The following is a 13,157-nucleotide window of genomic DNA, read 5'->3' as shown; positions in this document are numbered from 1 at the left end:
ATATAGGCAGAGAAATTTCGTATAACCTGAAACAAGGTAGGAGTGGTTAATGTTAGAAAAGGATCAGGATTTAGTTGGAGTTCAGGAAGTTATTGTTACGTGGTTGTTTTTTGGTTAAGGTTGTATTTGTTTAACTTATCTGTTGGATTGTTTTGTTGGTGTACTATGTGTATATGTATATGTATTTGTGTGTAGTGTATAGGTATATGTACTGTATTTGTGGTTTTTTCGTCTTTTTTAACACAATAAAATAAATAAATAAATAATAGAAAAACCTCCTGCATTTGTGTTTTTTTCCTACTTTAAATCTACTTTAAATCCTGTTTCTGAACGGGATTTCTCTAGTGTGATAAGGTCCTGAGTCTAGGAATACTCAGAGGTAGTTTTGCCAGTTCCTTCCTCTGAAATAGAGGTTATGGTGCCTTGTTGGCAGTCTCCCATCCAAGTACCAAACAGGGCTGACCCTACTTAGCTTCCCAAATCAGAGGGGATCTGGTGCCTTTAGGATATACCCTCCCTAAAGGGCAAGGGAAGATGGTGCCTCCCCGACCCCTGGAAATTCAAGAATTGCTCACTACATTTGCTGAGCAAATTATTGCCATGCTCAAAAACAGCATCACTCTTGGAAGGGGATTTCCCAGATGTGCCATCGCTGCTTCGCTGGGGCTTAATGCTGTAGTGAATCATCAGTTGAAAGCTTATCTCTACCTGGGTTTTAAAACTAGTCATGGTAATATTTTTGTAGTCGCAGATGTGTATGAAAGTGGAAAGTGTCCCACCTTTCAAGCACTTGTGGATTATTAATAGGATTAATGTAAATAAAGCTTGTTAATTATCTGTCAATATAATATTATATATAATACACATTATAAGAACCAGTTTGGCATAGAGGTTTAAGCACTGGATTATGACTCTGGAAACCAGGGTTCAATTCCCAGCTGGGCCGTGAAACCCACTGGGTGATCTATCTATCTATATGGTATACATATGCATTATACATATACATTATATAAAGGAACTAAAAGGTAGGTGATTTTTTTGGACCCTTAATAATAAGTGATTTATTTTAGTATGAAATGTTGTGAGTTAATATCAATTTCTTCTCTATATTTTAATCCATGAAAGATCATGCTGAAATAAATACATTTATTATTCTTAAAGACGTAACAAGACATGTCCCCCTTCTTCCTTTTTTATACTTATACACATGTCAGTGAACGAACATGGCAGACATCAATATGCATCGGCGTTATTATAAACGCTTGATTTTGAAAGCATAAATACTTTTCTCACCAGTCTATCTTAGGGACTGTCAATCCCCATATAAAGTTGGGTATTAAAGTTTTCAGGTACTCTTCTCTGAATGCTTTTCCTTTATGAAGTGAGTTTAGAAGCTAGTAGCAGAAAGCATTATGAATCATGGTATCCTGTTTCTGGAATACTCTGACCTAGTCCCGGAGGCGGAACAAAGGCCGGGGTTGGGGGAGAACCGGACCAGGGCAGGCAGGGGAGCCCCAAAAGCGGAATTGTGCCGGGGGCCGCCAGGATATGGCATCCCTAAACAAAGCACAAATGCTACTCCTTTTCATATGTTGCTGTGTGCCTTCAAAACCTATGGAGACCCTAAGGCAAACCTATCACATTTTTTTCTGGAGATGAGAGTTTGTAATAAGAATCGGTTTCCATGGCCAAGCAGGGAATAGACCCCTGATCTCCAGAGCTAAAGAATAAATTCTATTGTGCTTTCTGGGATTTCCTACCAGGCAAACATGCACAGGATCAGAAGACAGTGTATTTCATGCTGTGCTACATACAACTGATTTCATCAGGATTTAAGCATGTTTAGGCTAAAGCATGGCATAATGATTTGAATGTTGGACTATGACTCTGGAGACCAGGGTTCAGTTCCGCACTTGGCCATGAAACTGACTGGGTGATCTTGGGCAAGTCACATGCTCTGAGCCTCAGGGGAAAGCAATGAGAAAACCTCCTCTGAACAAATCTTGCCAAGAAAACACCATGATAGCTTTACCTCAGGGCCACCATAAATTGGAAACGACTCGAAACCACACAACAACAAGAAGGCTAAAATCCAAACCACTGGTAAACCCATTGGATTCTGCATCTTCCAGTTTCAAATGTCTGGTCAGGGATTCTTTACTTTTTGTCTTTTATTTTCTCTCGAGTAGCCGACTCATAGGTCACAGATTCACCCCCGCGTTCCGATCCAAGGTGGCCCGGTCAATATCATTCAGCAGGCCCATGCACAACGAATGGACTTCATGCCGCAACAACTCAGTGGCCATATCCTCCAAGTCCAGGATCAACAGTGTGCCCAGAGGAACATTGGCATAAGAGAGTTGCGTCTGTCAAGGAAGAGCCGTGAAAGGAACATCACAATCCACAACATGGCTGAAGAGGGAATGAGGACACCCCCCCTACATCGGAGTGCACGAATTAGGGCCCAGAAGGAAGCTCAGGAGAGGGTACAAGTACTTCAGGCTCCCCGCAGAAGCGCTCGTATTCAAGCCATGAAGGAACATCGGGACGCCCAGCAGCTACGACGAAGCACAAGAAATCCAGAGTATTAGAATCAACTTGTGTGGTGTAGACAATAACTGATTGACTGATATATTTAGGATTAATTTCTTTGATGTTTTTATGTAGCTCAGTTCTATAAGGCTAAATCTCTAGTATACTTATTGATGTAAACCCACATGATTCTATCACAACAATCCAATATTATGATTGTACATGTTTTATAATACAAAACAAAAGAAGCAACTAGTGAGCTAAACAAATAGCAGATTAGCAAATCACATTTGAGAAGATTTTGATAAGTGAATGAGTATGACATACAGTGGGCCCTTGGTATACGCGTATGCTCAAGTCCCACTGTCCCTCTCCTCCCCTCCCCTTCTCCCCAACTCTTTCTTTCCCTCCTTCCCTCCCGCCTTACCTCCTTACCGTTTCTTCGCTGCTGCTGCCACCTGGGCCTTCTTACCGGCATGGCCGGAGTAAAGGCCGGATGGGGGATTTGGAGGCCAAGAAGCCTCTAGCCTGCCACCTGGCCCTTCTGCGGCCGTGACGGAGGAGCAGCGCCAGAGGCCTCCTCGGCCTCCTCTCTGCCGCCACCTCTGTACAGGGGCCGGGTGATGGGCTGGAGGCCAAGAGGCCTCCAACCCCCCTACCCGACCCTTCCGCAGTGGCAGTGGCAGCAAGGAGGCCGAGAAGGCCTCTGGTGCTCCTGCCTGGAACCATGTCAGTTGAAGTGGAATCACAGCACTATGACAGTACAGTGTGAAAGGGCCTGGATCAGATGGAGATCTTACACAGCCTGGAAAGCCACTCAAGACCTTGAGGCTTCCAGAGTGGGAGAAGTTTGAAACATCTTCACTTTTCTGCATTTGAAGTCTTGATTTATTCCTGCAATGGTTTGACTCTACCAAAAAGCAGGAGGACCTGAACCTGATCCAGAAATGTTCATTTTGTCACTGGCAAGTTCTTACCCAGGCCTCAAATCACCACAACCTCAACATTTCCATTATCTTCCCACAAATGATAATATTTAGAATATATTTATACATTTATTTATTAAGTGAAACTCTGGCCTCAAATTACCATGCATTTTGCTATTTCGCTAGCTGCTGCTGTTATTATACCATTGTATTATTGTGCGTTCTTCTTTTTTGGACTTTTAGCCCCTTTGCAATTTTGTAAAACGATGGATTATAAACATAAATTAAATTTTGAAATCGTATTTTGCTAGTTATCATATCACTATGCACTCACATATGTGCATGTGTACAGAGATTATTTCCAGAAATACATTTGGGAGGGGGGGAAAAATCTGTTAGTGAGTGACAGAAAATTTCCATACATGTTATTAGAAATGCTGAGAGTTACCCACCCACCCACCTTTGGTGCATGTGTGCCTATGTGTATTGTGAAGTACCATATAATATGAATAGAAAACAATAGCAAGATATCTGCAGATTTAGCACACATGTGCAAATTCACTCCACGTGCTGAACAGATTGATGATAAATAAACATGCATAGATACCATAATGTGATACTGTCACCACATTTGGGAGAAACCAATGTTGTAACAAAAGTCTGCTTTACAGATGTAGTAATATACAGCATAAAACCGACGGTTTGAAGGGAAAGAAGCAAATCCTTTGTTATAAACATATATAATGCTATGCTTCAAAAACATACATTAATTGTTCTTAGTCCATTAAAAAAAGCTCTTGCAGGCATTATTATTTATACCTAAGGATTTTCAGTTATTTTACATATGCAATATAATTATGAATCCTGGATAGTTACTTTTAAAATATATATGTACAGAATTACGTTCAGATAATGAAATACTTAAGACAACACTTGAGCGGCACAAAGTCCTATTAACAGAAAAGGATCGTGAATTAATACGCAAAGTACAAGCTGCAAAAGAAGAAGAATTCCAGAAACTTGCCTTGTTACAGGAGGAAAAGTAAGTACATTCTTTCTCTTCTTGCTCAGAAATCATAGAATTCTAAGACAATGGTCCAAAACACACTGCAGAAATAATCCAGTTTGAGACCTCTTTAACTGCCCTGGTTCAGTGCTAGAAAATCTGGGGAACTGTAGTTTATTTTGACACCAGATCTCTCTGACAGAAAAGGTTAAATGTCCTGTAAAACTACAGTTCCCAGAATTCCCTAGCATTGAGCCAGGGCAGTTAAAGTGGTCACAAAATTATTTCTGCAGTGTGTTTTGGACCTATGTCACCCAAGCTGATCAGGTGCTCTTTTAGTACAGGAGAAAGATAACGTCAGCCTTCTTTATCCACACATTCTCCATCCATGGATTCAACCAACAATGATTTGAAAATATTCACAACCCCCCCCCCCCCCCATTTTATGTAAGAGACGCCATATTACTATGCCTTTATGTATAGTGGGACTTGAGTATCAATGGATTTTGATAACCATGGAGGCTCCTGGAACCAAACTCCAGTGGATACTGAGGGTCCCACTTGTCAAACTTTTATATGCTGTTACCCGCCTTGATCGCTGGAAAGGTGGGCTACAAATAAAATTTTATATATATATATATATAATTGCTACACTACACAGTATATCCCAAGCTCTGTACACAAATCTGCTTTTCTTAGGAAGAGGGCTCATATGGGGGAAAGGAACATCTTCCTCCCCTTCTCACAAATGTGGAAAACAGACGAAATCATGTTTGTTCAGGCCAAAAAAAGCAGGCTCATATGATCATGGTTTCACATTCAGTTTCATCTGGAAGCCCCGAGTGATAAACAGGGTATTATTCCAGATCCACAGGGAGACCTGTAAATATTGGTGGTGCAAGGGAGGGGTGAGGGTGGGGGGTGAGGTAAATAAAGCCCTCTGAGTCAGAGGATTGTGATGCCAGGAGGCCTCCTGTTAATCGGATTGGCGCTCTCCGGGGTGGCATTCCAGCCTCATGTAAGAAAGCAACTTGATAGGGGGCCCAGGAGGACAGGTGGCCTCATAGACCTGTCTCACCACCCCCAGCCCCCACTATTTGCTTAACAGCCTTTGCAATACCCTTTCATGCTGTTCTGCACCCTGCTTTTGGTTGAGATACCCCAGTGAGCCTTCCCAATTCATTAAAAGAAGGATCTGAGAAGATGCCTTATTTTCCCTTGGTCCCCAGTTCTGCAATCCTCGGGGAGAGGGGAGGAATTTCAGGGCAAGAGCATGGTCTTGAAAAGTGTATATGTATATGTGGCTGCATCTCCACTGGAGAATTAATGCAGTTTGGCACCGCTTTAACAGCCATGATTCAATGCTACAGAATTCTCAGATTTGTAGTTTTGTGAGATATTTAGCCTTCTCTGTCTGAGAGCTCCGGTGCCACAACAAACTACAAATCCCAGCATTGAGCCAGTTAAAGCAGTGTCAAACTACATTATTTTTACAGTGCAGCTCAGGCCAGCGCAATGCCAGAAATTTGGGGAATGATGGAAAATTTCATTGGTAGGGCACAATTTGTGGGGCAATATACTCCTTTTGCAATCCTGTTGAAGGGGAAAAGGGATCTGTCAGAATCTGAATCTGAGAACCTTCTGTGTCGGAGAGCTCTAGTGCCACATCAAACTACAAATCCCATAATTCTACCGGATAGACCTTTGGCAGTTCAAGCAGTGTTCAGCTGCATTATTTCTGCAGTGCAGATCTATGTGTGTACAGCTGGCTCTCCTTATCCATAGATTTTTTTTTTTATCCACAGATTCAAGCATCCATGGCTTGATGGTGGACGCCATGCCTCCCTAAGTCTCAGTTTGGGGCCTTGAAATCTCAGGAGCTAGGTCTTGATCTGACAACCCTAATCCTATATTAGGCCATTGGTGTAATTTGGACCAGAGGCAGGCAAAGTGTTACTTTTGTGTATCTTTGAAGCCTTGACCATCTGAGATTTAGACGCTCCATAGTGGCCACATGTTAACTATTTCTGATAAAGCCAAATTATTTTTGGACCACAACTCTCAGCCCCATTCGGAGTTACTTTTTTAGACTACCTTTGGGCTTGTGCACATGTTCTGGGACTTCTGGAATTTGGGGTTTCCAGTCCCTAAAAGTAATTCTCCCCACCAACACAAAACTTTGTCCACAGTGGGGTATAGAGTGGGCCCGTGTTATCTGCTGGGGTTTAGTTACAGGACCCACGTGGATAACAAAATCCATGGATGCACGTCCAATTAAATATAATGGCAAAAGAAAATGGTGTCTCTAATATAAAATGGAAAATCAAGGTTCGCTATTTGAAATTTATACTTTTTTAAAATATTTTCAAGCTGTGGATGCTTTAATCCGTGGATAAAAAAAATCCATGGATAAGGAGGGCCTACTGTACTTCCAACTAACTGAACAGGACTAAGCTGCAAGCAACGTGTTGAAGAAACCAGGAATAGAAACCCATGAGTGCACACAAAGCACATTGCCTGGTCTATTTATTATTCCGAAGGCTCGAAGAGTTATTTGTTTGTTTGAACCTTCCAGGAACAAATATGCAGAAACTGACTCCATTGCGTCCCCTTTTGCTTGTGACCCATGGAAAGAGGCTGAGTCTAGCAGTCGGGAGAATCTCTTGAGAGCAACACTAAAAGACAAAAAGACACTGGCATGGTCTATGGGGGTTTGTGTGAGTGTGTGTCTGTAATCTTCCAAAGAGCAAAGCAAGCCTCACATCTGTTGCAGCCTGAGAGAGTCTCAGCTGTTGTTTAGGGAGGTGTTGATCTGACTGGCACTAGCTTCTCTGCCCAGTGAATGGGTCTGGCCTTGCTCTTTATGACTTCCCCAACTTTCACCTCTCCTTTCTCAGTTGCACCCGTCCGACCCCATGTTCCCTAGTTGCGACACTCACAATCCTCTGGCCTGAGATGGCTGATGTCAAGTTTCAATTTTAGACACTGACGGGACCAGTGCTTCCAGAGACTGCAAGATTTCCAAGTCATTTATTTTTCCCAATCTCTCCTTGTTTACTAAGCATGGCTACCGTACACAATGCTTTGTATAATGTAATATTCTCCTTTTGCCGTGAGGGAGGGAAGAATGGAGTGGGCCTGTTATATTAACAGAGGTTTTATTATAAAAGGCTGACAAATGGAAGGGTAGCTGAGAGTTGACCAGGAAAGAAAGTTCAAAGTCCATTTTGTGGTAATGCGTTTCTTAGGCCGATCACAACAGCACAAAAGTGAGCTTGGACTCATTTATTTTCCAAGTAAGCAATGCATGTTTAGTTGCTGCTGTTTGTAAGAGTATTGCATGACTCATTATTAGTAGCAAGCAATGCAATACATTATTAACACAACATACCCTCCAACTGTCCCGTTTTGGCAGGGACAGTCCCAGTTAATCCTCTGTTGTCTCACTTTTTGAGCTGCTTTTTAAAATACCCTGGTTTCCCTCTCCTCCTAATTTCCCTCTTTGTCTTCACCTTATTTTGAAAGCTCACGGCGAATGAGTCTCGAAGAGAAACGACAACACAGAAAGAACCACAACCCGGAAACATCACCCAAGGAGACTTTCCGCCTGTGCTTTCTGCCACTGGACCTGTTTGTCCCAGATTGTCCTTTTTAGTCACCAACGCGCTTGTACAAAGTGCGGATGAGTCCTTCCTGAATCTTCGTTCGCGAAGCAAAGCCAGAGATTTCAGTTGCAGCAAACTGAAATCCAAGGACAAACATAGTTTGCACCCAATTAATAAAGAAAAGGATAAAGAAAGAGATAGCTCTAAAGTTGCAACCCAACACTCTAACCACTACCCCTTATTGGCTTTCAAAGGTTATATATTATCTCCAGTATCCAAGACAGGATGCTTTCAAACACAAATTGGAAGGGTGCCCTTGAGAGAGTCCTGTTGGCCTATTTATGCAGGCATAAGTTCTGCTATGGAATTGGTTGGACCTGTTTGTCCAATAAATAGCAACCATATTACATAAAAGTTTGCAGAAGTGGAGGTCTACATGTGATGCCATTGCGCAGGGAAGGGTACTGCCCTTGGTAACAGATTTTACAAGAAACAGTAGACGCACATTGTGCACCGGCATGCACTGATATATATTGTGCATCACATATTGAAGTGCCTGAATGCATGTATATGCACTTTCACATTTGGTTTTGCAGTGTGGTCAGTAACTCACTAATGAGGCGATGTTGCACAATTGTTGTGCAAAATAACACTCTGCCTCATCAGTGGAGGATCTCAGCCATGGTGGTGTGCTTGTGGCTTCTCCATTGGGCCACTTGGGTTGTATCCACACTGCAGAAATAATCTGGTTTGACACCACTTTAAATGCCACGGCTGAATGCTATGGAATCCGGGGACTTGTAGTATGGTGGGGGCAGAAGAACTTTCGGACAGGGAAAGCTAAATAGCTCACAAAACTAAAAACTCCCAAATTCCATAATATGGCACCATGGCAGTTAAAGTGGTGTTAAACTAGATTATTTCTGCAGTGTGGATGCAGCCTTGGTTGAACATTGTGGGGAACACGGTGCTGCACTAGAAAGGCCTTTAGTCAATAGGGCTGGTGATTGTGTTCCTATTAGCAATCTAACTAAAGTTAAGCGATACAACTTCAGCACTGACCTTCAAAACATGAGTGCACAGTACAAAAGATATCCTTTGTCAAGATGTAATAAATTGGGACTCAAAATGACTTAGCCTCACTTTAACATCCATGACCTTGTTTGAACGGCTACAGTGAGGAACATGGCGCTATTCTCCAGCAACTTTGATGGTAATGTTGCCATTACAATGGAGAAATACATTGTCTGTTTCCTAAAAAGAAGAAACACTCTGGCACAACAAAGCAGTCTCTTATATCCCTGCAGAAGAAGGGAAGACAGTAACTATGTAAGATCCAGGGGGGCCATTTACAGCCCTTGGGCTACACCAGTGGGGTTTTGAAAAAGACCTTACAGGATTTCTTAGAAATGTATGGGTTTACTTAGGAACCTTGGCAAACATGTCTTGTTGTCTAAAACATGGTTGCCTTCTAGAAACTTCTCTTATAACGGGCTGGAATTGTTGCGGCTCAGCCAGCAGTTGTTGTCTGTCACTCTTCACTCATCGATGGACTTGTGGAGAGAACACTTAAAACCCAATTATTTGAAGACGCCTTGGCCTCAAGACACCCCCAGTCTATCAGCGCATGACCTGCTGGGCCCCTTTGGCTTGGAGGGGAAATTCATTCTTGCTGTGTTTTCTAGCTTTGGAACAGCTTTTGAGTGGGACCTAGAGCCTGTCTATGAGTTTGTCGATGGACAGAGTGGGACACAGAGTTTGTCTACGGAGAAACCAAACGACAGCAAGAAACAATGTTTGAAATAGAGATTTGTTTCATTTTGGGTGGCTGCATACTTTCTTGCAATATTTTGAAAGATAGATGATTGGCCCATTTGGGTGAAATTCAGGAAAGGAGCTCCTTCTATCAAAACCCCATCCTTAGTAGTGAAGTACTCACGCAATGTAGCATTCCCAAACTCGGCATACACTAAAAATGTCAAACTCCAGTACCCATCGCCCCCAACCAACATTGTTACCCCATTGGTCAGGCTAGGTGGAAAGTCTTGGCCAAAACATCTGCTTGTCTTCGTGTAGTAAGCACTTTGCAAAAACTGTGGCATAGTTCTAGCAAAAGAGCCAGGATGTGTTGCAAAGTGATTTGCTGCGTATCAGATCTGAATAGGAAAATAGATGGCTAATGAGCTCCAAAAGAGAGACATTAACTTGCATGAAGCAAATGTTCAAATGAAGCACACCCGTTTTTTCCTTCTTCTCGGAGCCCACAGCAGCTGGATCTTCACAGGCTGAGGCTTCATTCCCCACTATAGAAATAACCCAGTTTAACACCGCTTTAACCATCATGCCACAATGCTATGGAATTCTAGGAATTGTCATTTTAAGAAATATTTGGCCTTTTTTGTCAGTGAGCTCTGGTACCTCAACAAACTCCAGATCCCAGGATTCCTTAGCAGGGAGCCATGGCAGTTAAAGCAGTGTCAAAGTGGATTATTTTGGCAGTGCAGAGACAGCCTAAGGTGCCTCCTTCCTCTCTTCCCTCTTCCCTACTGGTGACAACAACAGGGATCCCTCCTAAATGGTGACCCCTGCATGGCAGTGGAAGTTTTTTGGGAGTACATTGACAAGAGACTAGCCCTCTGCACCGTGTCCAAAATGAGACTTATATGTGCATAAATCACTACCAGGATGCTAGCCATTATAGGCTTCTATCGTCGATGTCTTTTCTTAGCAGCATTCTCTTTCATGCCATTTGAGGAATGAGCATTAGTTTTCATCCTCTGCAATTTTTTATCAATCCACAACAAATCTTGCCAAGAAAACCCCTTGATAGGTTCTCCTTAGGGTCGCTGTAAGTCAGAAATGACTTTAAGGCACACAACAACAACCCTTTTGCCTGTCCCATTGCTTATCTCATTTCATTCCAGTGGATGGTATTGAAAAGGCACCCTTGTATCTGAAGGTATAGGGCGCCTCCTTCCGACCCACATTCCCAATCGCCTCTTTTCCCTACCCTTTGCGGACAGCTGCTGTGACTATTTCGAGGGCTTGTGTATATATTGCTCGAGGAGCTGCAAAGTTTATCCAAAGGTTGGAACAGCTTCTTGATAACCAATCTAGAATTACACTGAAAGGGGCATCTTCTAACAGCAGTACATGCTGCTTTTTTGACAGACAAATGGCAAAACACAACTCCCGGTAGCCTAAAATACATGGTTAGTATTTTAAAATATATATTTTTTATTAAATACAGGGTTAGTCTTAAGTAGAGTAGAAGTGGTTGAATCAATGGCCTGTTACAGACTGCCAAAATAAAGCTGCTTCGGGTCTCTATGGAGGTATGCTGTTTAAATGATGCATGCATCCTAAGAATCCGGAAGCTGCACCAAAGCTGCACTCCAGTGCTTAGGAATGGAGTGTGGCTTTGGTGCGACCTCTGGACTCTTAGGACCCACGCATCATTTAAATAGCATACTTCCAAAGAGACCCGAAGCAGCTTTATTTTGGCAGTCTGTAACAGGCCATTGTGAATGTGGTAAGTCAGCATTTATGTCAGTTCCATGATTCAATGGGAGTACTCTAGCTGGGATTAATTTGGGATTTAGGTCCAAAAGCGCAAATTAGTACTAGTCAAAAGGCACTATGCATCTGTTCTGTATTTAGTGAAAGAGGGGAAGGTTTAGCTCTGACTCCACCATGTCATTCAATCTAGATACAGTAAGCCCTCCATATCCATGGATTTTTTTATCCACGGATTCAAGCATCCACGGTTTGAAAATATTTTAAAAATATGCGAATTCCAGTAAGCAAGCCATGATTTTGTCATTTTATGTAAGGGACACCATTTTGCTACCCCATTGTATATAATAGGATTTAAGCATCCATGGATTTGGGTATTCACCGGGGTGGGGGGTCCTGAAACCAAAGCCCTGTGGATAATAAGGGCCCACTGTATTACCAAATTCCACCAACTCTTCACTATGTCTTCCCTTCCAAAAGGAGCAAACTCTGAATTATCATTGCACCCATGGAACTTCTTATCCCTCAGGGAGATGGGGCAACATTAGGAATACCTCTTAAAGTTTCAAACCTTCAGTGTTGAACGGATGAAAATTGGAATATGTGTGGCCTAGCAACATCAGAGTGTGGTCAAGACAGCAAAAGTTATTAAAGAGGAAGACCAGACAAGGTAGGAAAGGGCTGCAGCAGTTTACTTTTGCCTGAGCCAACAGGAAAGGTCAAAATTCTGCCCCTTTCTTTACATCCTTCTGAGTTAATGAGTGCCACCTACTTTTGCACTTGCAACTTAGGCTGCAGCAGCTGAAGCAAGCTGAGGACAAAGAGAGAAATGTGGGGCAAGGAAAGAGAAACTGGGACATCTTTAAATCAGCTCAAAGAATAGGATGACAAGGATTAATCGGGACTGACCCTGCCAAGTTGGACGGCACGAGGCTTATGAAAATAGTTCCCAAAGTGCCTTAGGTCAAAGGTGGAGTAAACCAACTGCGGCACAGTCTGTTTTTTACTAGAACCTGAAGATTCATCAGTCAGAACCTGAGCCAAAGATCCAGGCTTGGAATTTGAGACTTTGAAGATGAAGAATTTGTTCTGAGTTCTAGAATAAAAGAGAATTCACAGTCCTACTTCCATGGCAAAGGCCAAGCTTTCTTCATTTCTACAGCACAGTTGATCGAAATAATGGGGTTCATTCTGTCTCTGCTGTGATTAAACAACCAGGAATCAGGAATCTAAGCCAATCTACTGCAAAGCAGAAAGAAACCGAGCAGCATTTTTCAATTATTTTGAATGTTTTATGTCAAACAACTAGCAATGCCCTCGGGGCAGTTTACACACAGGAGAAGTGAAAACAAGCAATAAAACTACATTAAACTTACAAGAAATAATGACACTTCACAGTAAGCAATCTTCTAAGCAGCTAAAATAAACAGATCAGCCAAAACATATCAAAAGGAGGATGCATGCCAGAAAAATAAGTCTAAAATACTACCAGGCATATATTGCAAATGTTGTAGTAACAGATTTTACAAGAAACAATACTGTATAATACATATAATTTCTAAAATAAATTAC

The sequence above is a fragment of the Sceloporus occidentalis genome, unplaced genomic scaffold (genome assembly GCF_023333645.1).
Source record: "Sceloporus occidentalis isolate IW3139 unplaced genomic scaffold, rSceOcc1.0.p SCAF_13, whole genome shotgun sequence".
In the NCBI taxonomy this organism is placed as follows: domain Eukaryota; kingdom Metazoa; phylum Chordata; class Lepidosauria; order Squamata; family Phrynosomatidae; genus Sceloporus; species Sceloporus occidentalis.
This window is presented reverse-complemented; position numbering follows the sequence as displayed.